Here is a 26,755-nt window from a genome sequence, read left to right as displayed (position 1 = left end):
ACCTCTGGCAACTAGAGACCCCATTTCTAACATCAAGTAACTATAACTCATGCCCTAAGGTAACTACAACTCATGACTTCTCTATGTACTGCTAATTACTCCAGATATTGCAACACTCATGACATATTCTATGACATCATTGACAATATCACCGTAACATGTGCAGTAAAATTATTGAAGATAAAACTGTGCATGGCGGTGATGCGAATAGTAGTTATCTTAGGGCACAAGATATAGTTACATCATATAACTCTAACTATAGCAGCTGAATTTCCATGGTTTTGTGCATGTAAAAGCTGAACCTAACTATCTGAACCTAACTACAGCGCCCCAGTAACCTTTGATTTTTTTAGTGAATATATATATTTATATATATAAAAATATAGCAAAGGCGTTTTTTATTTTGTCAATAACTTTTTCTCTGCTTGATAAATCTTCATAAAATTTCAAAAACTCGTACTTCGATTGGTTCAGCTGCTGTCTTGAATGTTTTAAGGGGATCTGTCAAGTGGGGGCCGAGAAAAAGGAAGAGTCCCAACACATGTTTTCCCAGTGCATTTTCCTATAGGAATTTTGAGCAGGGTGACAGCCTGAACTGCTGGATGGAATTACACAAAATTTGGCAGAAAGCTAACTCTTGGTCCAGAAAGTGTGGCTTTTGTGATTTGGTTTAAACCTGTTCCGTAGTTTTTGAGATATTAGAGTTTACAAAATATAGATATCTAGGGACACAGATTCAATTGTCCCGATGCTGATATCTGATTACCTGCCAATACTTCAACAAAGAAGTGTTCGCAGCCATCTTGGGAGTCACCTTCAGCCGAGTCCCATAAAAAACCCTACAAGGGCTAAAAAGCATATTCCTTTTAAAAATCTAAGAAAAATCAGTAGGTGGATCCACAAGATGTTTTGAAGGATTTTTTTCATAAAAAAAGGACATTCTCCTGCCCTTTTCCTTTTCATTCCCCCAGACGGGTTAGGTCTGGGGGCATCAGGGGCTTTATATTGGAGGGGGGATGCAGGGCCTTCCTCCTAGAGATTATGTTAACCGCAGGGACCATCACCTCCCTGGGCACTGTAAAATAAGTGTATGAGGGGAACGTGTCCCCTGTGCCCCAGGGACAAAATCCTACTGAGGGCAAAACAGTAATTTGTAATGGGGGAGGCCCTGTACTGCCTGTCCCACAGCTCCAGGGACCACCACCTCCCCAGAGCTAAATATGAAATGAATGCAGGGAGCCTTGTGTCCATCCTGCAGCCTTGGGGGCCGCCAGCTACCTGGGCTGAAGTAAAATAATGAAGGAGGCCCTTCGCGGAGACCACCACTTCCCTGTGGCTAAAATATAGGTTGGAGGGGGCCTTGCACAGCCCGCTTTGTGGAGCCAATATTTGCCCTAAGGGCCAACACCCCCCAGGGCCGGCTAATTAGGTAACTATAACTGGCGCCCACGCTATACACTACTAATTAGCCTAGATAGTACAGCACTCATGACAACCTTTATACCGGCAATAAAAAAAATCAATGAAACATTAGCAGTTAAATTATTAAAGAAAAAACTGTGCATGTTGAGAGTTACAGTTACCCAAGACCGCAAGTTATAGTTACTTGAAATAAATCTAACTATAATTGTTGATTTTTTCTAGATTTCTGCGAGTAAATTCAGAACTTTCCCAACTTAACTATAACACGCTGTAACCTTTGTTTTTTAAGTAAATTTCGATGCTTATTTTGTTTAATTCCATTTCCTAAGCATAACATTTCTGTAACATTTGTCTTTACAATCAATATATATATATATATATATATATATATATATATATATATATATATATATCATGCAGCGCTGGGTCACCATAAACAACAGACAATGCTCGCACCCCCAGGAATGAAGAAATTATTAAGGATTTCTCCAAAACTGATGCATTTTGACTTCTGTCTTTGTCAAAGCCCAGATACAACCCTATATAGGTTCTGAATTTATATTATCACTGCAATATCTACAGACAAATTATTGATGACAAAACTGTGCATGGCAAAGACGCAAGACCTTAGGGCACAAGTTATAGTTCCTTGAAAAAACTATAACTGATGAATTTCTATTGTTTTGTACCAGTAAATTGAGAACTTAACTATAACATCCTTGTAACCTTGCTTTTTCCAGTGGATTTTTTTTTTAAATATATATTTATATCTATATATATATATATATATATATATATATATATATATATATCCAAAAACAAACAGTTGCAAGCAACTTCACCACCGCACTCCAGGAGGAAATTATTCCTTTTTATTGCAGTCAGGATTAAATCACCATCCTTCACCACTGACGTGTTTCGACCTACTGGTCTTGCTTGCAACTGTTTGTTTTTGGATTCATGAGAGGAAATGGTCCATTCCTCACACCTGCACCAACATGAAAGAGCGCGCCAGAAGCAGGACCAGTTTGTTTTCTCAAATATATATATATATATATATATATATATATATATATATATATATATATATATATATATATATCTTTATTACCTAGTGGCAGGTGCCACTATGTAGTTATAGTCAGGACCTAGTTTCCGTAGGAATAGTGTGTTTTGTTTTGCTAATAACTTTGATAACTCTACTGCTGTTTGACAAATCTTTACAAAATTTTTCAAACTAGTTTGCCACTTACTTCAACTGTTGTTTGGGAAGTTTTGCGGTGACTAGTCCATCAGGGCTGAGAAAAAGAGGGGAGTCCCAAAACGCATTTCTCCATTCAATTTCTCATAGGGATTTTGGACACGACTACAGCCCGAACCGCTGAACGGAATTGCACCAAATTTGGCAGAAAGCTAGAACTTTGTCCAGAATGATCTCCTTTTGTAATCTGATGTAAATCTGTTCAGTAGTTATGGAGTTATGAATGAAAAAAGATTTATGTATATCTAGCTATGTGGATCCACTTCAGCGAACCTACAGATCCATGCACCAACAGCAAAGCAATGATTGACTGGCCGCAACCTGACAGGTAATTTGAGGCATCCATTTTGTGAATCAGAACTTGGGGGGTTATTCTAACTTTGGAGGAGGTGTTAATCCATCCCAAAAGTGACGGAAAAGTGACGGATTTACCACCAGCCGTATTACGAGTCCATTATATCCTATGGAACTCGTAATACGGCTGGTGGTATATCCGTCACTTTACCGTCACTTTTGGGACGGATTAACACTCCTCCAAAGTTAGAATAACCCCCTTGGTCCTATAAGGGGGCCATGATAATGATAACCTGGCCCCATAGGTCTGCTGGAGGAGTCTGAGGGTCTGCGAAGGATCCCTCAAAGGGGAAGAAATTGCTTAAAAAAATATATTTTTTGACATGCAATAATCTGCAGATCCTCGGCGGTGCTCAGCGTGCTCTACTTCTGAATTGGTGATGGATATGTGGATTCAGACACCTTGCAAAAAAACATGCACCCACTCACACATTCAATCACACACCGACACAACCACTCAGAAATACACAGAGCCACTCACATGCCCAGTGACAACCTCATTCACACACTCACCAACCCTCTCACAGACCACAAACCACTCACATACACCCACACAACCAGTCACATCCCCATTCACACACCCACAGTTACTCACACAAACACCCTCACAACCTTTCACATGCCCGCTTACTCACTCACAGACCTACAAAACCACTGCCACAGTCACCCACAGACCACCCAGCCACTCACAAACCCACTCAAATACCAATTCACCCACTCACACACCCACTCATTCACACACTCACATAACTACTTACAGACTCACAAAAATGTTACAGCAGTCACTGGTACATCCACTCAGAGACCCAGAGAACCACTCACACACTCACTCACAGACTCACAAAGGCACTCGCACAGTCACGAGCACACCCATACAGTTATTTACACACTCACTTACAGACCCACAAAGTCACTTACGCACCTACTCACACACCCACATATCAAAATGGGATCCACAGATCTGTCTCACATCCTCCTACAATATAATAGCCAGACCTCTTATTTGATGGGGGATCCATGAATCCAAGTGAGAAATTAGAAAACAGGATTTAAAAACTTAAAGAACTAGTAATTGGGAAAAAGGTCAGCTCTGAAAAGAGCCTTTCTGTTTATGATGTGTAGATGATAATTACACATAGAACAGGATGCCATGTTTTAAGTTGTTGATGAACTTCTTATTGCATTCATCTGTTAAAAGAAATCTGTCTTTTTGATATATTCTGTCCAAATCGAACAGAAGTTGTAATGTTACCTAGAGCCATGTTGTGGTCTCAGAGAAATGCAGAAACGGCTTTGTTGGCATGTTTCCTGGATTTATCCATCTGCGGACAAAATTTGGTTGACCACTGCCACTTTTGTCTTTGGCAAATGTTGGAAAACATCAAGGCAGTATGTGGAAAATGCATCATTAATAAGGAATCCTTCATTAGAATTTCCATTCCTACCTCAGTAATTGTGCCTAAGTCATGGCCACCACAGTGCACAATCATGAGGTGTTGATGTTGGCAATCTGCAATGTTTTTAATCAAATGCAGCAATTGAAGCCATTTTAACCCTCTGTGGCCAACTCAAATAATGTAAACATTAGGTAAACCTATGTTCCTTTCCAGCACTCTCTCTGGCCTGAAACGCAACCCTATGGCCCACAATTTAAACTCTGATCATGTTGGAGACAAGCGGATGTAGCAAACAGGTAAAGGTTGCAATAGAATGTGGCAGTTGGGAAATTAAGGGCAGTTAAATGGAAGCCAGCAAGTAAAATATAAAATGAGATATTTGATTGGATGGTGGTGATGTGCAGGGAACTAAAATTAGGTAACGATTTTAAGAAAATTAACTAGCTCTGTCATTGGCTTTCAAAAAATCGAAAAAATGTATGTTATTTGGGATATGCTTGGAATTGTAGACAGTCAACCAGACCTGATACAGTTAATATGAAGCGAGTATACTGTTGAAAGAAAGTCTTGTGAACCTTTGACCTACTAGTAGGCAAAGACAATATGGTTACAGTGGAAACAGAGCTAAAAGAGTGTAGGGGAAAGGAACAAAAGAGACTGCAGCGTGAAACTCAAAAGCACACTGATGTACAAAAATTGCTTAATAGAGAGTGGATGGGGGCCATTACGAGCTTATTGGTCTCAGGAAGGCCATGTTGGCGACGGCGGTCTTCCCAAGCACAATATAGCCAATCCACCGCTGGCACCCCCAGTGTGGTCAGGCCACCACGGATGGTGGTCGGTACCTTCAGGCCGGTGGACACCATGCTCTCGCCCGACACATTATGAGACTGCATACGGCCAAGGTTTCCACTGCAATCGCATTACCATGGATACCCTAGCGGAAACCAACTCTATAAAAGGAGACACTCACCTTCTGAAAGACGTACCTGACTGGAGCTGCCATGGAACCTGAACTGCACGTCCTCCCACTGCTCCTGCTCAAACAACTACTGCAGAACCAGTGACAATGACAACAACCATGAGTACACACACCTATCTGACACTGTAGGGAAAACCCAAAGTACCCATGCACACACAACATACACTTCTGAGACAGGTGGCGCTGGTGACACACACACACGTAACCTCACACCCATATGCACATTCACACACAGCCACATACACACACGCAGACACTACACACACCATGGCCAACACACATGTACAATACACACACCAACACACAGACACACAGCACCAGCACAGTCAAACACAACAATACACAATGCCACCGGATAACACCACAACACCACAACCGCAACTACATAAAGGTCTCATAAAATAAAGACAATACGCACTTTCACCTGGCACTGCATACATGCAACAACACACAACAACACCTGACAACCAATGCACGCAATCACACAGTCATACAAAAAACTAAAAGTCATACCACGAAAACACTCCACACAACGGTTTGGACATACCCATCAACACACACATGCACACACACACAAAAACCACACAATGGCACACAGCACCACCATTAAACATGTCAACACAAACAATACACAACATATCAACATACATGTATGTTCCAAATACAAACAAGTCGAACACTCTACACAGCCGTTGCAGAAGTACAAATGCCAGGGCCACATCCACACATGTTGCCCTGGACACAACAACTATCACAACCAGAACACACACACATGTCACTCACGCACAAACGTAAGCAGACAAGACCAAAACAGCCATGTGGAAAGAAAGGCAGGACAAAGGTGTTACCATTAAACTAACAACTGGTTGGCCCAGATACATTAAATAAATAAATATGACAATAAATAAATACCTATGTAGAAGATAAAAGACCATAGGCCAGTCCAAATTGCCAAGTGCAAAATGCAGAGATGGGACTTATGTGTGCCTCTACATCACCCCTGACTGCTATATGACCTCCACTGGGTAGGGGCACCACAGAGGCAGGCAAGCACCTCAGGGACTGAGGGGGCTAAGGAGAGGATTGAGCTTTGGTGTGGGAGGGGGTCATTGAGCTTGGGATTTGGAGGTGGGTTAGGGGACAGCTTGTTGGCATGAGGAGGGGCATGCGTACCAGCAGGGCAGCAGAAGAAGACTTGGAGATGGAAGGGCTTTACTTGGGGAGGGGCATAGACCGTTTGGGGGTATTGAGGGTGGAAGAGGAGTAGAGAAGAAGGAAAACTCTGAGATGAACACCTTTTTAGACACATAGGGTGGTCATGGCAAAAGGGTTTGGGAGTAGAGGGAGTGGTTGTAGGAGGTGTCTTGGTGGATGTCTTGGATGTATATGCATGTGAGTAATGCTCGTGGGTGCTGGGTGTCTTTTGGGTGGGTGAGTATGATCGTTTATGTGTCTTGGAAGGAGGGGGAGGAGGTTCTGGAAGATACCATGCTGCATGGGTGACTGTCTGTTGGGGTGGTGGCTGCAGGTATGGATGATTTGCTGCATGTGGGGGTGTCTGTGGTTGTGGTGGCTGCTGATGTGGTGTCTAGGGGTGGATGTCTGAGGGTCTGCTATTGTGCTGACTGTGGGTAAGATAGGAGTTGTGGCTGTATTGGTGAATGTTGGTGTGGTATCTGCAGATGTGTCTGTAGTAATGTCTGTGAAGGTGGGCGTTGTGGGGGTCAATGCAGGTAGTGGATGTTGGTGTGTCTGCAGATGGGTGTTGTCTGTGTACATACTGGTGGTGGGTCTTGTGGTGCTTGTGTTTGACAGCTGTAGCCTTGGATGTTGAGGTGGGTGCATGCTTGTCTGCCTGTGTGCTTTGGTTGGGTTTGGATAGAGGGGTTTGGGATTGGGAAGAGGTAGGTGGAAGGGGGATGGTAGACAAAGGGTGACTGGCTGCCATTAGTATGGAGTCCAGAGCCTGAAAGGATCTCTGTATGCCAGCCAGTGCACTGTGAATTCCCTCCGGGAACTCATTACTTTGCTGGATCTGAGCTGCCAGTCCCTGGATGGCCTTCGCAATGGTTGACTGATCTTTATAGATCGACCTCAGGGAGGTCAATAGCCTCCTCACTGAGGGCAGCAGGGCTGACTGGAGCAGGGGCAGAGGTTCCTGCGGCGAAGGAGATACCCACCCTCTTGGGTAAGTGGGCACAGACAACTGAGTGGGGAGCTACAGAGAGGGCGGTACTAGTAAGTGGGTGGTGGACTTAGATGGTGCTTGTGTGGTCCATGAAGGGTCCGCCACCACCAGGAAGTGCCCACTGGAGGAGGCTTCCGATGATGTTGAAGATCTGGTCTCCCCCGTGCCACTCCCCTCACCCTTCATGCCACTAGGTTCCTCGCTGTCACTGGTAGCAGCATTCCGGGTCCCGTGGCCTGCAGCATCCCCAGTCGCCTGTGCCCGAGTCCTTCACTTGCCAATACTGACACACAAAAAAAGAGAGAGTGAGTGATGGAGGGAGGGAGGGAGGGATGGAGAGGGGGAGAGGTAGATAGAAGGTCAACATATACCTCTCAGACACACATTAAAACATGCGCATCTGCATGAATACACATACTGGTTACGCTATCTCTGGTGCCAAGACACATATCCTACTTCATGTCACAACATTTCACTTCTACCCACCCCAGTATGCCAAGCCTAACACCAACATCTCAATCCAAGTAAGTCAGAGCTACTAGAGTCATCCATATCATCACTACCAAAGCTATGTTTGCATGCACATCAAGGACCTGGCTGAAATACAAATGACTAACTGAATGATCATCATAGCTATCCACACTCCTATCACCTATTGGAGGTGCAGGTGACTGAACAAAACACATTAGACCTATACAGTTACTACACCTGATCAGTCCATGTCCTTTGAAACTCCCATGATAGTGAAGACTACTCCACTCACACACCACACAGCACATGCCTGTTACATAACATGGCTGACATGACACTCTGTACAGAAAATCCAATAGTGAACTGATAACTGATGTATCCACTACAAGATAGACACCCATACAGGGTGACATGTGATGTGTAGAATACAAGTCTGTACAACTAAGTGTATCTACAGTGGCCCAGATTGCACACATTACACATCCATACTCAATCAATTAATGCAGTGTCACAACTGATGAACTTCAGGAACACACATATGACATAATGGTCCACATACAATTCAACCAGACATACAGTATCACTAGTTGGACTTCACAACATGATGACACCACCATCACTTACACCATTCCTGGCATGTGAATACCTGTGCCTAAGTCCCGACAACACAAATGTCAGATGGAATTGACATGTGAGCATTATGCACACATGGACCAACACAACTGCCATAGCACTGACAACAGATCCCACAACTATATAGGGCTGCATCATGAAAGATGAAACAAAACATATTTCACATCAACTTCTCATAAGTCATACAATACTGGAACCTGTCTAATTCACCCACTTCATCTAGGCCAAGGGTATTAGTCATTATTCCACTCCATCAGATGTGCCTCCAAGTAACCATTGAGACATGATGTAGGCTGCAACTAAGCTATGTAGCACTGTAACTGCTAGGGCATTGGCATACATGACATTTACTTTAAATATTGTCAATGGCGAGGTCTGCCTTCGTACTTACCACCTCTAGTAGTATCCCATTGGGTTCAAGGTCAAAGTCCAACAAGTCTAGCACATTGAACAGCATGATGACTGCAATCAAATCAAGTCAAATGCCCAAATCAATTTATCCTACTGTTGCAACCTTCACATACACCATATATAGAAGATGAACATCATATAGTGATAGAACTACCAAGCCATAAGTTCAGTCCCATACATCCAATATCAGTGGTGGAAATGTAATGGCTGCCACACATGGTGTCAATACCAGTACCAATCAATCAATCAATCAATCAATGTATTTGTATAGCGCACTACCACCCGTGAGGGTCTCAAGGTGGTGGGGGGGAGGGGGCTGCTACTGCTCAAATAGCCAGGTTTTGAGCCGCTTCCTGAAAGTCAGCAGGTCTTCGGTCTGTTGTAGGGGCAAGGGAAGGGTGTTCCAGGTTTTGGTGGCGAGGTGGGAAAAGGATCTGCCTCCGATGCGGGTGACGGTGGCGAGGTCGGTCGAGCGGAGTTGGCGGGACAGAGTGTAGAAGGTGAGTCGTCTCTTGAGGTAGGCTGGACCGGTGTTGTGGAGCGCCTTGTGTGCGTGGGTGAGGAGCTTGAAGGTTATCCTTTTGTTGACAGGGAGCCAGTGTAGGTCTCTCAGAAGGGGAGTGATATGGCTGTGGCGGTGGGCATCGAGGATCAGGCATGCAGAGGCGTTTTGTATGCGTTGCAGTCGTTTGAGGAGTTTGGCCGGGACTCCTGCATAGAGTACCAATAGTTATTGTCTATAGTCCCTGTGAAAAAACAAGAGTCACCCAGTTGCTAATACAGGTAAGAAATACAGGTGGGAGTGGACTGACTCCTTAGAGCCACTAAAGCTCAAATGCTGATGGTCATACGCAATAGGTAGGGTAAAATATAGGCTCACATCCATGGAAAAGTCAGGATGGAGTCACACTTGTTCCATTGCCAATTGACCATCTCCACATGCAGAAATGGAGATGTCTTGATATAGAACAGCAAACCATGAAAACACATCTTCAACTAATACTCAGGCCGGGTGGATACTACCCATATCCACTAGTCGACATGCATGTTGCCCTGACTACACTGTCACATAAGCTACATTGAGGCAGCTAACACCACATAACCAGAGCCAAGTCCCAGGATACAATCAGTACTCACCCCCTTGTGGTTGCTGTGCTGCCCTCAAATGCCCATCCACCTGAGGGTAAGCCACTTCCAAAGTACGGGCCATTAGAGGGTCACGCTCTGACAGGCACCCCTCCCTCTTTGGGAGGACATCCCAAGCTGGGCCTCCACGGTCTTCCAGTCCCAACGTCTCAGGACCTTCCATCACATGCAATAAATGGGTGCTCCTCCGGCTCTGGACCCCGAGGGTCCACACTAGCCTGGCATGGCAAGCCAGATCCCTTTCTTCCGATGGGTGTTCACCTGCACGAATGACACAGACAGAAGGAGAAAGTCAAGTACACTGGCACCATATCAACAGCAGTGGCCAATACACATCTGACTCACCAAGTGACCACACATACCCATCCTTTCTACTCACAAACCTTCACCTCCTGCCCTCTGCATGCATATACTCCCTCACCAGTACACTTGCACAAGTAACCATCACATGCAACCTCTATCACATATGACAATGGAATTGGACTCACTTGCTCCTCTGGTGCCCTATATAGCTGTTCATACAGGAGTAGGACCTCCTCCACTAGCTTCTCTAGCTCTTCTGGGGTGAAGGCAGGGGCCCTATCACCTGCAGCACGTGGCATGATGGCTCCCAGATACAGTACACAGCAGCTCAGGTAGTTAAGGTCTTGCTAGCAACAGTGTCAGGAGTCAACTGAGCAAGGCTGCAGAAAATGGCATTCACGGCCACCTCATACTGGAACATTACTGCCAGCGGTGATTGCCATTGGCCCCAGTCCACCATAGGCAGCAATAATAATCAATGACAAGTTGCACAGCAGTTGCGAACGCCTACTGCCGTGACGACATCCGCCAGCAGACTTAGGTCACTTCCAACTGTCCATTTCAGCAGGACAGGCAACTTCCATTTTGTGCACATATAAAGCATTGATGTGCCAAAAGAAGTGCACCATGCACATATTTGCCCAAATGGCAGGGTAATCCTATGTTGTGCCATCATGGTTGTGACAAATATTGTGAATGTCATGAAACAAGCATATAATGTGACAGTATATCTGATGATGTCCATTTACAGATATTCGGAGGTACATAGACGATGGCACTATATTGGTATTATGAATTCTGTTTCTTTTGATCAGTGCAGGACAGCTCTGTCAGCCACCTAAGGTGCATTACACATGTGACATTTGTCCTATACGACTTACTTGCACGGCAATGTGCTGTACTGATGGTGCCCAAAGCGCTTCAGTATGTCTGTAATAATATATGTCAGCAGTGCTACGCATGTCCAACAGTGTTAGGTGTGTGCTATTTTAACATGCTCTGCTTACTCAATGTACATTCTCTCCTCTCAACCTAGATATCCTGCCATGAGGAGAGTGAGACAACCACCAGTGTACTGTTCATAGTTGACCTTGCAACCATGGAGGACATGCATGTCTTCCAGAGCTATCATCTGACTCTTTAGACCATCTTTGATCTTGTTAGACCTTGCATCCTTTGTGTGATCTCCCCTAACTTTTTGCCTCTGCTTCCCAGGTTGTTGCTATGTGCTGGACTGATGATTGGCATATTTGATTTACTAGTAAGTCCCTAGCAAAGTGCACTAGAGGTGCCCAGGGCCTGTAAGTCAAATGATACTGGTGGGCCTGCAGCACTGATTGTGCCACCAACATGAGTGGCCCTGTAAAAAGAAAAGGGCTCAGACCTGCCACTGCAGTGTCGATGAGTGCAGTTTTAAACTGCCTATTCGACTTGGCAATTGTACCCACTTGCCAGGCCCTAACCATCTCTTTTTATACATGTAAGGCACCCCTATGGTAGGTCCTAGGTAGTCCCATAGGCAGGGTGCAGTGTATGTTAAAGGCGGGACATGTACTGATGTGTTATTCATGTCCAAACAGTGAAATACTGCCAAATTAGGTTTTTCACTTTTGCAAGGCCTATCTCACCATAGGTTAACATGGGGGCTGCCTTTAAATTTCCTTAAAGTGCAGTTTCCCTTTGAGAGCAGATATAAATGGGAAGTTTGGGGTCTCTAATCTCAGAATTTAAAAATACATATTTTAGTGAAGTTGGTTTTTAGATTGTTAGTTTGAAAATGCCACTTTTCGAAAGTGTGCATTTTCTTGCTTAAACCATTCTGTGACTCTGTCTGTTTGTGGATTTCCTGTCTTGGCCAGACTGACAGATGGGCTGTTTGTGAATCTCCTCTGGACAGTGACACAAAGGGAGCTGGGGTGTAGCCTGCATATCCTGATGAGCCATGTGGGCTAGAGTGGTGGGCGAGGTGATAACTTACACCTGAATGGGCTGTGCCTGCCCTCACAATGCAGTCTCCAACCTCCTGGTGTGTGTCTGGGGCCTGGCCTAGAAAAGGCAGGTGCCTGTAAGCAACAGAGACTTTTCTTTGAAGTTGGGCAACTTCAAAGGCAGAAAGGGGTATATGTATTGGACTCAAAACCACAGACTTTAGTTCACTTCTGGATTCAAGATGAACCTCTGCCAAAGAGAAGAGCTGAAGAGCTAAGGAGAAGTGCTGCCCCTGCCTGTGACTGTGCTTTGTTGGGCTATCCTGCCGTTGCTACTTCTGCCTGTGAAAGGGGACAAAGACTGGACTTTGTTGTGCATTCCTCCCTGAGAAGAAACTCCAAGGGCTTTGACTGAGCTTGCCTCCTTTTTTGAAGTCTCAGGGCCGTCAAAGACTTTCTCTCCCAGCACCTGGACTCTTTGCTCAGACTCCTGCCCTGCCAAGTGGTGCCCCATCCAGTCCCTGGGCCCTTGAAAGGTGAAGTTGGCAGAACAAGACCTGAAATCCATGCAACAAATACAGTGCAAAGACATTTTTAACCCACCACCTACGACATGGCTGAAAAACAACAAGCCACCAGCATCCCAGCCGAGAGACTGACACATCGATGACTCTTCTGATGCACACTCTCCTTTGCGGCTTTATGTTTGACACAAACCAGGTACTTTTTGTAAAATTAATGTTTCGATTGCTTTCTATGGAGTAAGGCCCTCATTACGACTTCGGCTGTCTTTCAAAAAGACCGCTGAAGCCACGGGCGCCACAATACCACAAGTGCTTGAGGTATTGGTGGCTCCTATTATGACATTTCTGCTGGGCCAGCGGACGGAAACAGCATTTCCGTCCGCTGGCCCAGCGGAAAATTCCCATCAACATTGCAGCCAGCTCATAATAGAGCTGGCGGCAATGTTGATGTGCAGCAGGTGCAGCAGCACCCGTCGCAAATTTCACTGCCCAAAATTCGGGCAGTGAAATGCACAATGGGGCTGTGCCTCGGGCCCCTGCACTGCCCATGCCAAGTGCATGGGCAGTGCAGGGGCCCCCATTGGCACCCCAAGTCCTCCTTACTGCCAGCCTTTCCATGGCAGTGGATTACGACCCGCCTAGCGGAAGCCTGGCGGTCAAGTGGAGGGGCCAGCCGTATGGGCGTGGCTAATGCACCACGGTCATAATACACTGGCAGAACACCACCGGCAGCCAGGGTCGTAATGACCCCCTAAGACTCTTATTCTTTTGAAATTTCATATCTTGACTTGTGTATGTTCGATTTGCATCATTTTGGTCTTGTTTGATTTAGATAAATATTCCCTATTTTTCTAAACTGGTGTGGTGTCCATTTTGTACTGTGTTCACTGTATTACTGTGTGTGTTGGTACAAATACTTTACACATTGCCTCTGAGATAAGTCTGACTGCTTGTGCCTAGCTGCCAGGGGGGTGAGCAGGGATTAGCTTAAGTGTATATCTCCGTTGCCCTAAATTGGGCAGAGTGCAAACTGACTGCCAACCAAAGAGCCCATTTCTAACAGATCTGTGTACACAGTTGGAGCCAGATCTGTTACCAGGCATACCCAATCCCTACTGCATCCCTCCCACAGTAAACATCCTGTCAGTGCTACACTTTCTTTCCACAGGCTCCTTTCAGAATACAGTGGCTTAAGAGCATGGATGTCTCAGCCCATGTTCAGTCTTGAGTTTGTTAAAGCACCTGGACAGCTACAGCAGGTTCCCCCAATGTGCAGACTTGACCTATGTGAAGGCACACGTATATGATCTGGGACACATTCATCATGTGGTAGGGGTCATTAATGGCACCCATATAGCCCTGGTCCCTCCCAGTGCCAATGAACAGGCATATATGAACAGGAAGAACTACTACTCCATAAATGTTCAGGTGGTGTGTCTCGCAGATCAGTACATCTCCCAAGTCACTGCCAGGTATCCTGGATCTATGCATGACTCCTTCATTTTGAGGAACAGCAATGTTACACACACGATGGCATGCCCACACACAGAGTGGGACTGGCTCCTTGGTATGCATGCATATGATGGCCTTTCACTGTTATGCTACCAGTCATCGCAATCTTCCCTGTCGCTGTACATGTTATTTCACTGGTCCTACATCTGTGCACACAGGTGACTCTGGCTCTCCTAGCTTCCTTGGCTGTTAACACCAGTGAGGTACCCTGCCAAAGAAGGGGAACCCCATTTCAATGAGGCCCATGGGAGGATGAGCATGTAATTTAAAAACATTTGGCCTTCTGTAGGGCAGATTCAGGTGCTTGGAGATGCCCTCCTCTACTCGCCCCTAAATGTATGCCAGTTTATAGTTGCCTGCTGCATGCTCCACAATCTAGCCCTGAGACATTAGATACCATTGCTAGCTGATGAGGGTGAGGCAGCTGGACCAGTAGCTGGTAATACTGAAATGCATCAGTCAGTACTTCCAGTGACCTACAAGTATGTTGAGTGTGGTTTGCAAGTCTTGTATGTCCACAATCCTTGGTGGCAATAGTCCTCCTGACTTGAATAATCAATGGGGGTATAATGTTGTCATATCCCCATGGGTGAGTTGTGGGAGCTGGCTGATAGAATGTGAGGTGCACAGTAAAAGTGTATTAGCTCTAACAAGTATTCTCATTACTGTTTTCTACATTAACATCTCAAATGACCAGATACGTATTGAGCTATGCTTGCTGCATACTCCTGTTCTCATGTTCTTCCACCCACTGACTGTAGTATCTTACTCAGTGCCTCTGCTACCTATAGCGTGAGACATTCATAGTCAATAGCCTTGGTAAGTGATAGCTGTTAAGTTTATAGAACATGACATTTGATAGGTAAAGTTATTTGAATGTATAATCTGTGACTGGTGATGTATAGGTGATATCTAGTGACCCCTGCTTAGAAGCTATCCTGAGGTGGCTACGACATCTATGACCTGCATATATTGCTTGTGTGGCATCATGCTGTCCATCTTGATGGTACTCTCTCCGTCATGGTATTTTTGCAGGTTGGAATGCTGACTGCACCCATGTGTGGCCCTTGATTTGTAACTATCTGTCCAGGGAAATATCTGTTGTACTGTGTCTCCTGCTGAGGATACCTCCCTCTGCTGTCCATTACACTGCTTCTTGGATACAGGTTGGCATTATCAGACTACAAATAGCAATCATGTTGATGTTTTAATAAATACACATGTGCATATCATGAAACTGTGAGGCAAAACCAAGGTACATACATTGTCCTACAGGTGATGAGTGAGGTCATGGTAGATGGAATCATCAGAGTAGTTGGTACAGCAGTTAGATGCACAAGTCCAGTGTCCATGTGCCTTTGGAAAATTTAGTCATGTCATTGAACAGTCAACAGGGTGTCTCAGTGGCACACAATGGAGACAAATCAGGAGAGGTTCACTTCCTGGCAGTGGGTTTGGTCTTGGCATCTGCTCCAGCCGGATGTCTTGGTGGATGACCATGTTTGTGGGGGAGTTCTTCAGCTACAGAGGGAGTGGTGCCTGAGGCCTGTGGTTCTTCTGGCAGTGCCTCTATTCCACTAGCTGCTGCTGGTGTAGATGGCTCAGATGTTAGCTTGCTACTGGAAGGGGCCTGCTGGTGGGTGGGGGAAGCACGCAAGATGGTGTTGATGTCCCTCAGTACCCCTGCAATGGAGGGCATGGTGGCCTTGTGTGCCTGCCACTGCTGCATGTCCTCCTGGTGGTATTTCCTCTGTAGCCTTTAGTTTTCCTCCAGCAAGGTGGTGATCTGGTCTATCCTGTCCTGGGAACTTTGGTATGCTCCCAGGATAGATAGGAACTTGTTAGATGGTTTCCTGGTGAGTGGAGTCCCTTGGGATCCCCCTCCTCTGGCTCACAACTTTCCTCCCAAACCCCCTGCCCCCAGGTGCCTGTGCCCCTGGCAAGGTGTGACCACTCCCATTGTCTGCAGGACCTTCATTATCTGGGGTGTGAGGGGGCGACTCAGGTCCCTGTACTGTGGGGCACACAATAGTTTGAACAGTTCTTGGAATAAAGGTTTGGGGACGAAGAGTTGGCTGCGATGTTGATGCCACATGGTTTGGGGGATTGATATAGGCAGGGTTAGGCAGAGAGTCATCGACTGATCAGGTGTTCCAGATGAGCCCAGTAGTTTGTCAGTATCCAGACATCCAGGTGTGTTGTCCTCACAGGGGCCTTCATCCCGAGGAGGCCTTGCAGTCTCTGGTATTTTCTCCACAGGGGCAGTGGCAGGGGTACCTGTGGATGGAGTGAGTTCTCAGTGGATAGTCCTGTCTCTTCTGAACCCCTACTCTAAACACTAATGACTGAAGAAAAATGTCTAACAGTATAGGCTAGTCTACTGCAAACCACAACAACACCATTTGTGAACCTGGAGAGAGGTTTTAGTGCAAATGTCAGATTTACACAAACCACCATAATTTACGATCAGGAGAGAAGTCTTAGCTAACAGACCACTGTGTCACAAACTACCCCAAAAATTTTTTTTCATCCTGCAGAAAGGTGTGAGCAGAGAGGTCAATCTGTTGTAAATGTCTATTGCACTGAGCCATCACCCTAGAGAAAGGTCTCAATGAACAGAGGGATTTATTGCAATATACAGTCATTCATCACAAAGGAGAGAGGTCAAAGGAAACTAGTCAGTATGACATAAAAAATAATGATATTGAGCCATCAGTGTGCAGTGAAGTCTTAATTAACAGCTTAGATTGTAGCAAAGCACCACCACACACATACCTCAGCATGGGACGTGCCAGTGTAGAGGCCAGTTCACTGATAAATAGAACACCTGCTTTAAAATGGGATTATAGATCGGATGACATATGTTAGAAATAGTATCACTTATTAGTAGTACAGAAATAATAGTAATTTAACTTATACAGTAGTGCAGAATTTATCTGTAAGTCTCAGAAACATTTACGAAACACTTACACTCACTGAATGACGTCACCAGCGATATTATTTGAGATGTCATCAGTGATGTCATCCGTGATGTCACTGATCATGTCATGCGTGATGTAATATGTGAGGTTATCAGCAGTGCATTGCAGGGGCAAAAATTATAGTCAGTTCAGGTAACTAACTGCTGAATTTCTGTGGTTTTGTCTGTGTATAATCTGACCCTAACTTTAACATCCCAATAGTAATCAATAGAAACTTGTTAAAAAAAACTGATTACACTGCTCACATAATTGGCCTTTTGGAGTAACAGTCAATTGAACAGAAGATTTAAATATTGCATATTTTTTCCCAAATCAGGGTCAGGGGGAGTTAGTCTCACTAGTCAGTGAATATGCGGCTCATGCAACTGACCAACGTCAGTTTCCATTTACATTCTATTGGCAAAGTGTTTCCTTGCAAACTATTTCTGTAGTCCACAGTATTGCATACATGTTATGTAATGAAATAAAACATCTGAAATGAAATATGCATTTTTTTAAATATCTTTGTGCAATAATTAGCCTAATTCCTCTCTGAATAAAATCGTGTCTGCTATTACAAAGGCTGTGATTATAAGAGATGACACATTTTCAGGATCAATCACATTATTGTACTTTATATACAAAATCAAAACATGTAATACAAAATGAGAGCTGTAGGCAGTGGCGTCACACTTATGAGGCATGGGGAGAAAGAGGGACTTTATATTTCCCCAAAGTGAGCGTATTCACATTGACCACTAAATTAGTAATGTTAGGAATCTCCTTGAACTGTAACTGCGGAAAATGTATTATATTTTTTCATTGTATTAGGCAGGGGAAATGGCATGAAATTATTCAGGTAAAGCACCACTTCTTATGGTAGTATGTAATAGCGATTTAGGGAAACAACCATACCTTGCTTAATGAATGACATTTTGTTTAAAAACACATGCATTTTCTATGTTCACTAGGAAAGGCTCTTATGGGCATATTTATTAATTCTGGGCATATTTATTATTCACTGCTGTCTTGACAATCTCCATGGCTGTGCAGCCCCAGTCAAGGGATTAACTCTCCATACAGGGACTTGTACTTTCATTTATCCCTTCACAAAACAGGACTACAAGTTACAGAATACAAACTACAAAATCTGGATTGGAGTAGCACATCATGCATGGACATGGGAAACTTGGCAGATATCCATGGCCAATGCAGGCTCCCTTGCACCATCACACAATTGTGCTTGTGTCGTGGCCATGTAGCCCAAAATGTATTATAATGTAAAAGAAGCTGTTGTATCTATGTAGAGGGTAAATTAGACACCCAAGAGGGTCTTCAGGTGCTGAGGAGGTGTATGCATTGCACATAGTATCACTCAAATAGCCATGCGTACAGTAACTAGTATAAATCCATATTTGACGCAGCTGACCTGATGTGCTGGGGGAGGTAGTGCCAGGTGTAGACTGCCATTTATGAAAGCACCCTACATCCTGGCATGATCATATGGCTATTGAGGTTGTAAGTGGGTGGAAGTAACAGACACCGGACGGTCATGATTGCTTGGTGACAGCATAGATGGTGTTTGACCAAGGTGGATCCCTGGTAGTATAGTGCCTTGTAGGTGTGTGGCTGAGCATTTTGAACTGCCAGTGCATCTGAATGACTAGTAGTCTGGGAATGGTGTGTTGAATACTGTGCCTCATGTGTTTGTAACAGGTGTGCAGAGATGCTGTAGTAGAGGTCATTGGTGTATTACAGTCAACATGTGATAATGGGCTGGGTGGTGTTTGTACAGGTGTCAGGAGGGAGCCATATGTAGAAATGTCTGACAATGTAAATAAAGTGAAAACATGTGGAGGTGATTATTTCAATTTGAAGTTTTGTGGTGAGCTAGGGCTCATATTTATACTTTTTGACACAAATCAGCACCAGGGCGGATTTGCGTAAAAAAGTTTACCGCCAGCTAACGCCATTTCAACGTGCCAGCTGGGCACCTTATTTATGGAATAACATTAGCCAGCACTGCGGCCTGGTTTGCGTCAAAATATATCACTCAAACCGGACAGCGGAGGCGAAGGGAAGACTGGGGGTTGTGCGTCAAAGAATGGTGCAAGTCAGGTTAGAGTAAAAAATATTGGCTCCAACCTGACTTGTGCCATTTTTTGATGCACAACCCCCATGGAAATGACTCTTGTCTTAGCAAAGACAGGAGTCATGCCCCCCTGGCCAATGGCCATGCCCAGGGGACATATATCTGGGCAATGCCATTCGGCACAGTGGCTTGTAGGGGGGCCCAAGTTAGGCCCCCCAAGACACTCTAAAAAAATGTATACTCACCTACACTCACCATGGATGGGTCCCCCCATCCATGGGCGTCCTACAGGGGTGGGCTAGGGTGGCAGGGGGTGCCCCTGGGTGCAGGGAGGGCGCCTGTGGACTGCTTCCATGGTCTCCCACCATGGAAATGAGCTCACAGGTCCCTAAACGCCTGCCCTGACCCAGGCATTAATTTTTGAGGCAAATCAGGATTTACGTCATTTTCCGGCTCCGCCTACCAGCTGTGCATAATTTTTGTCCTGTTGGATGAATATGTTGCACGGGTGTGTAAGTCACTTTTTGGGCGGGAACGCCTACCTTGCATGTCATTAACACAAGGCGGTTTCACGCATCCAGAAAATTATGCACACTGAGAAATCTTGACGTTAGCGGGGTCTAACGTCAAAGTATAAATATGGTCTTAGTTTTGCGCCGAATTTGCAAAAAAAAATGACACAAATCTGACACAAGCAGAGTATAAATATGCCCCTATGTGTCCAGGATGGTGGACAGGTGTGTGTGGTGGTTGAAGGATTAGGGGTTTGGCCTATCCATGTGTGCAACCATGGTGAGTAAATGTTTCACAATGTCAACACTTCTATCTTACTGTCATGTTGAGTATGAGCAATTCATCTCACATACAGCTAGCCATGTTGGTCAATGGCATATACTAACTATCGGTAGTGGTGTTGGTATCAGATGAGTGTTAGTGTCTGGTCTTGGTGTCATCAGTGTAAGAGTCCCTGGGTCTGAATAGTGATTGCCAGAAGAGTCATATACTTATCCAAGAGAGTAAGGCAGAGTGAAGCAAATTTGATGGACTCTGTAGATTAATCCCCTGGGTTCTGAGGGGAAGGGTTGAGCATTAGCTGTTGCATGCTACCAAATATGAAGGAGGTTATCCACTTCATAGATGTTCTTTACTTTTTAATGTTGTGGAGTCTGGAATTGACTGTATGTTGTAAAACTACATGCTTCTCCAGTCAACTCTTGATTAAGGCCTTCTACAGGACTTACCCTTTACATGTTGTGCAGCAAGGTTTATTGATGTTTAGGTTTGTAAGAATGTTTCTGAAAGATGAACTCTTGGGTCCATGAGTGAGCAAATTGCATGCAAGGCAGTACAGCAAAGCAGCTTGGTGTGTAGTGCTGTGTGAATGGCAAATTACAGGATACTGTGAGTGAAATAACAATTGCCATTTCTTGGACAGTGCTGCCCTGCAAACAGATAGTGAGAGCAAATGCAGGCACCCTTGCCACATGGCGGAATGGTCTCTGCAGTGGTCCAAAGAAGCCAATTTTGCTACAGTGAGCGGCAGGGAGCACCAGCATGTGAAATTTGCCCCATACTTGCATTCACTCATTCAAGCAGGGAAGCATGCTGGTGAGCTGTATTGGATTGTATGAAATGTACACAAATAGGCTCACTAGTGAATACTGAGGTTGTGTGAATAATGAACACCTCTTGCAACGTGAAAAGCAACTATAATACAACATGGCCTTATACACTTGTAGAAACATATGTTCGACATATCCATGTGTACGTAAGAGTAAAGAAAAATACTGTTTGAATGTTATAGAAATCACTTATATCATAATCATTCATGAAATCCTCTAAAGATATCAATATATCTTTCCAGTGGAGCTAACACCACCTCCTGGAGATTAGCCTGTCTATCTGCAATTCCAAATCTTTTAGGGACACTACCATGCCCCCTATGTATGATGACTCTGTCCAATAGATTCTGGACTCCTTTTACAAATGTCTTGCAGAAATAGCAAGGGTAGATGATATTGTAGGTTCTCTAGATAAACTGACACACACAGAACATGGGCCATCAATGGATGAAATTACTGCTGAGGCCTCTGAGGATCCCCAAGTTTCTTTTCAATGGCGAGTGGTAGGAATCCAGCATCGGATGACTGATAAAGCTATCAAAGTGGGCACTCTTGAGGGAGTCAGTAGGTGTCAGCCCTAAAAAAGGGTTTGTAAAAGGCCATCACAGACACCTAAACTTGGTTCCTGGAGGTGCTTGCTTTGTGGGGAGCCGCTCTCCAACATTACCCCCCAGCACAAGAGCAACCAGGGGTGGGCTCCTTGTGCCACCCTCCAATGATGAGGCAGCTTGACGGGGGTGTCCAGGTGGCACTGGATACCACCCAACCATGAGGGCATGTGTTTTCCACAAATAGAGAAATCCAGGAAACTTCTTTATAACAGTTTCTGCATTCCTCCAAGACCACAACAGGGACTCTAAATACCATAACAGCTTATGCTTTGATATGGACAGAATATTTCAAAAAGATGGAATCCATTTCACAGACGGAGGGAACAGGGTCCTCCTCCACAACTTAAAAAACTGCACCCTGTTGTATGTGTAATTATAATCTACTCTTTATAACAACAAAGTCTCTTTTCAGGTCCCAAGCAGTGTTTGTTTTGTTTTCATGTCTGTTTTTTATTTTTTATTCCTTGCTTGCATCCACAGATCTGCCATGGATCCCCAGCTAAAGAAGGGGTCTGCCTGTTATATTGTGGGGGGATCCATGACTGTTCAGCGGATCCCGTTACTCTCTGGGTGTGTGAATGTGTGGATGGATATGTGAGTATGTGAATGGGTTTGTGAGGGGTGTGTCAGCTTGTGAATTGGTGAGGGAGTGTGTGAATGAGTGTATGCGTGGGTGAGTGTGCAAATTAGTGTGTGATATGGAGTGGGAGTGTGTGAATAGGTGTGTGAGTGGGTGTGGTAGTGGTTTTGAGGGTTTGTGAATGAATGTGTGAGTGGGTCTGTGAGTGTGTGAATTGGTACGAGTGTGTGAATGGGAGTATGAGAGGGTGTGTTAGCGTGTCAATGGGAGTGTGTCAGAGTCACCAGATTCTCGAGGTCTGTGCACGTTCCCAACATGTCCACCACAAGACAGCTCCATTACTCTGATTAGCATGTCGCAGAGTCTAAGAGAGTCCAAGTGAGGAATAGGGGATTAGGTAGGGAACAGCTGGTAAGGAGACCTGTAGGAAGCAAAAGGTTAAAACACACAATATCAAGATTATATTATATTATTCTTTACAAGACTATGATTCTAGGCATTGTCATACTGTAACCATGGATAACTTAAGCATGGACTAAATAACTAGGCCTCAAGACGTCTGGTTACCTGGGAAGGAATTAAGAATGATTAATACAACTTCTGAATGAATCTCTTAATGAAATGTTACACATTGATTAGAAACATAACAACCCCCTAGAATTATGTTTTCAAAATCAAACATAATCTTTTTGCATGAGGACAAAGAAATAATCAGAACTTTTTCTGGAACAGCATAGGAGTTGTATTAAGGGACTTATTATGCACATATAATGTAACATCTAGAATTCTAACACTTAGGTGGTCATTACAAACCTGGCGGTCGGTGTTAAAGCGGCGGTAAAACTGGCAACAGGCCGGAGAAAAAAATTGAATCACAACCATGGCGGAAACCGCCAACAAAGACAGCCACTTTAACACTCCGACCGCCACGGCATTAGAAACAAACACCACGGGGGTAACCGCCAAGAGACAGGCAGAAGACAATGTACTGCCCACAGTATTACAACAGGCCAATCCACCACCTTTTCCGGGGTGGATTTACCACAAACAAAAACACGGTGGAAACAGGACTTGGAAGGGAAAATGCTCACCTCTACACACCCCACGAGGAACCAGGACGCCATGGAGCCGGAACTCCATATTCTCCATGCCTTTGTCTTCCTGCTCCTCTACCAGGAGCATGAACTCCGGCGGCGAAGACCAAAGTGAGTACTGCACCTGCAACTCAGGGGAGGGGGGAGGGAAAAGAGAGTGACAAACACAAACAACACCCCCACTCCCAAACCCCCCCCACCTTCACCCACCACAACACACAAACTAATACATGTTGATACATTACAGTTACACAACCAACCCCACCGCAAGAATGCAAAGATAAAAGGAAATTATTGTAACCATTGTAATCTATTAAAATCCAGTACTCAAAAATATATATACACTATAAACAAATATATACACCAAGAATACAAGTCCAGGTATTACACCATTTAAGTACGTGGACCATTGGGCCCAAAATGCATGGGCGAGGCCCACACTCAATACCCGATCAAAATGGAGAGAACGCTGCTGGGGCATCAGATAGAAATACAACAGGCACCTCAGGGGGAAGGGAAGGGGGGCACCTCAGCCGGATGAGTGCACGACACCAGATCCATGAGGGAGCTCCATGCCCACTGCTGTATCCTGGGTAGTGCAAAGCCACAGTCTCTCAAGTCTTTCCAGTGGGTGGTTTGCCCACTGCTCTATCCTGGGGAGTGCAAAGCCACAGTCTCTCCAGTCTTTCCAGTGGGTGGTTTGACAACTGCTTTATCCTGGGGAGTGCAAAGCCACAGTCTCTCAAGTGGATAACAGTCTCCACTGGTTCTGGAGGGGGCTTTGTGCCCAGAGTGCTTCATCCTGCCAAGGACAGAGGTAGTGGATGTGAATCTCCACTGGTTCTGGAGGGGTCATTGTGCCCAAAGTGCTTCATCCTGCTCGTGGCGGCCTCAGTAGCGGTGGTGCTTGCAGCGCTCATGGGCCTGCGGTGCTGGTGGGTGGCTCAGTGAGCGTGCTGCTGGCGGCGGTGTCCTTGGCAACGGTGCTGCTGGCTGCGGTGTCCTGGGCAGCAGTGCTGGCGGTGTCCTGGGCAGCGGTGCTAGTGGGGGCGGTGTCCTGGGCAGCGGTGCTGGTAGCGGTCTTGTCCACCGTGCAGGTTGGCGGCAACTTCCCTTTCTTTCTGTGCCCCTTCCCCACCTTGGATGGTGGCGCAGCTTTCTTCCCACTCCCAACTGTAGTCTTGGGAGGGCCCTTGGTGGCAGGTGTTTTACCCTTCTCCCTCTGGGCAGTGGCCAACTTCTTATGCTTCTGAGGGGGGGGACTGTCCGTGGTCTGGCTTCTTGGCACACTGGCTGCCCTGCTGCTTGGCGCACTGCAGAAGCCGGTTACTGCTGGCACCACTGTTCCCGCTGATGAGGTGGCTGAGGTGCTGGGTTGCGACCTGGAAAGGCATGCCCTAGGGGACTGAAAGGGTGGGGGAGGGCAGGGGAAGAGGTCAATGTTGGGCAAGAAAAGCTTTTTAGACACACTGTGACTGGTAGATGGAGGGGGTTTGGGAATGGAGGAAGAGGTAGTGGTTGTAAGAGGTGTTCATTTGCTGACTTTGGGTGAAGGTGCATGGGCTGGAGGCTGTCGTGAGATGGATGGCTTTTGGGTGGGTGTGTGGCTGTGTTTGTGTAGCTTGGGAGGTGGGCTCACAGACACACTGGGAGAGGACACAGGGGATGTGTGAATGGTAGTGGTGGTGGTGAGTGCATGTGAGCGGGGTGTGGTGATGGGAGTGCTGGTGATGGATGCAGTGGCTGAGTGTCAACACCAGGGCAGTGTTCGCTCTATTGGCGACTAGAATGCAAAAACCCAGCACTCTCAAAACAACGTAATTTATTCATTGTGCTGATATTTTGTTGTTTAACCTTTTGCATTGTAGAGTTCAATCATGAAGACATATTTTTAATGTGCTTACAAATGCTGTTCATTTGCAATGTATTGCTGTAGGCTTTCAGAGTGTGTTATGGTGTGGTCCCTTTCCAGGGCCTTCTAGAGACTTTCCCTGCAACATGCCTGGGTGTGGTTGTGGGCTGGGCCAAGACTCTATAAAAAGGAGCCAGCCCATCTCCAAGTGCTCACTATTCAGAGGTCCCGGTGCAGAGCAGCAGCTACTTCCTGAGCTCCTGTCCCGGTGGCCTATTTGATCTTCCAGACATCTGACTTTCATTCTTCATTTGGAGATCCTTGTTCTGGGCGGTAAGACGGTGGTTGGGCTGGCCTCCCGACGCCGTTATCGAGAACGCTCATGTTCTTGGGCCTAATTCTTTTATGATTTGACAGAGTACTTTGTGCGTGTGAAATATGCGCTTGAGTGTTTGTGACAATTGCAGAGTGACTTGCAAATCGGCAAGACGCACAATTAGTTTCATGATAATTTTATCTTGTTAATTATCGCGCGCTACCATTTCTTGACATTTACATGGTGGCTTAAGAATCTGCAAGACGCGCAATTTGTTTTATGGTGTTTTAACTTTGTTGTTCATTGCGAGCTACCATTTCTTGACATTTACATGGTGGCTGAAGAATTGACAAAAGACGTGCGATTCGTTTCACTGTACTTTGATCTTGTTATTCATTGTGAGCTGTTATTTCTTGGCATTTACATCATGGTTTACGAATCGGCAAGACGCACGATTCTCTCCTCGAGTTTAATTCATGTTGTTTATTGTATGCCACTATTCTAAGATATTTATCATGTAATATTCGAGTTGACAAGTTATGTGATTTGTTTTTCCTGAATCCATATTGTGTTATTTATGGTGCACAATCCTTTTATGGTGTTTAATATATATATATATATATATATATATATATAAATCTACAATATGCACAATTTGTGTTGAAACATTTTAAGAGTACACTGAAGATCAGAGTGTCTAGATGCAATATTGTATGGTCCTAGTATGCATTCTCAAAAAAGGATATATATGACTGGTTTAAAATTTAGTCAGAACATTTTTCTGATTCTCATGTAAAGGAAAGTACTTGAATAAGAAAGTTTTCATTTAATCCATCTTGATTCCCTTATATGTATCCGGCCATCTTGAAACTTAGTCATTTTAAACTTAATTCTTAGATTGTTCATGTTTTCAGAATTACTATGTTTAGAATCATAGTCTAGTATTGATTTCAGGAGATATAATTTTCATATTGTGTGTTCTAACCTTTTTCTTACTACAGGTCTCCTTCCCAGCTGTTTCCCTTCCTAATCCCCCCTTCCCCTCTTGAACTCTCTTAGACTCTGTGATTTATCTATTAGAGTCTTGGAGCTGTTC

The sequence above is a fragment of the Pleurodeles waltl genome, chromosome 12, assembly GCF_031143425.1.
Source record: "Pleurodeles waltl isolate 20211129_DDA chromosome 12, aPleWal1.hap1.20221129, whole genome shotgun sequence".
Classification (NCBI taxonomy): Eukaryota; Metazoa; Chordata; class Amphibia; order Caudata; family Salamandridae; genus Pleurodeles; species Pleurodeles waltl.
Note: the sequence above shows the minus strand (reverse complement) of the source record.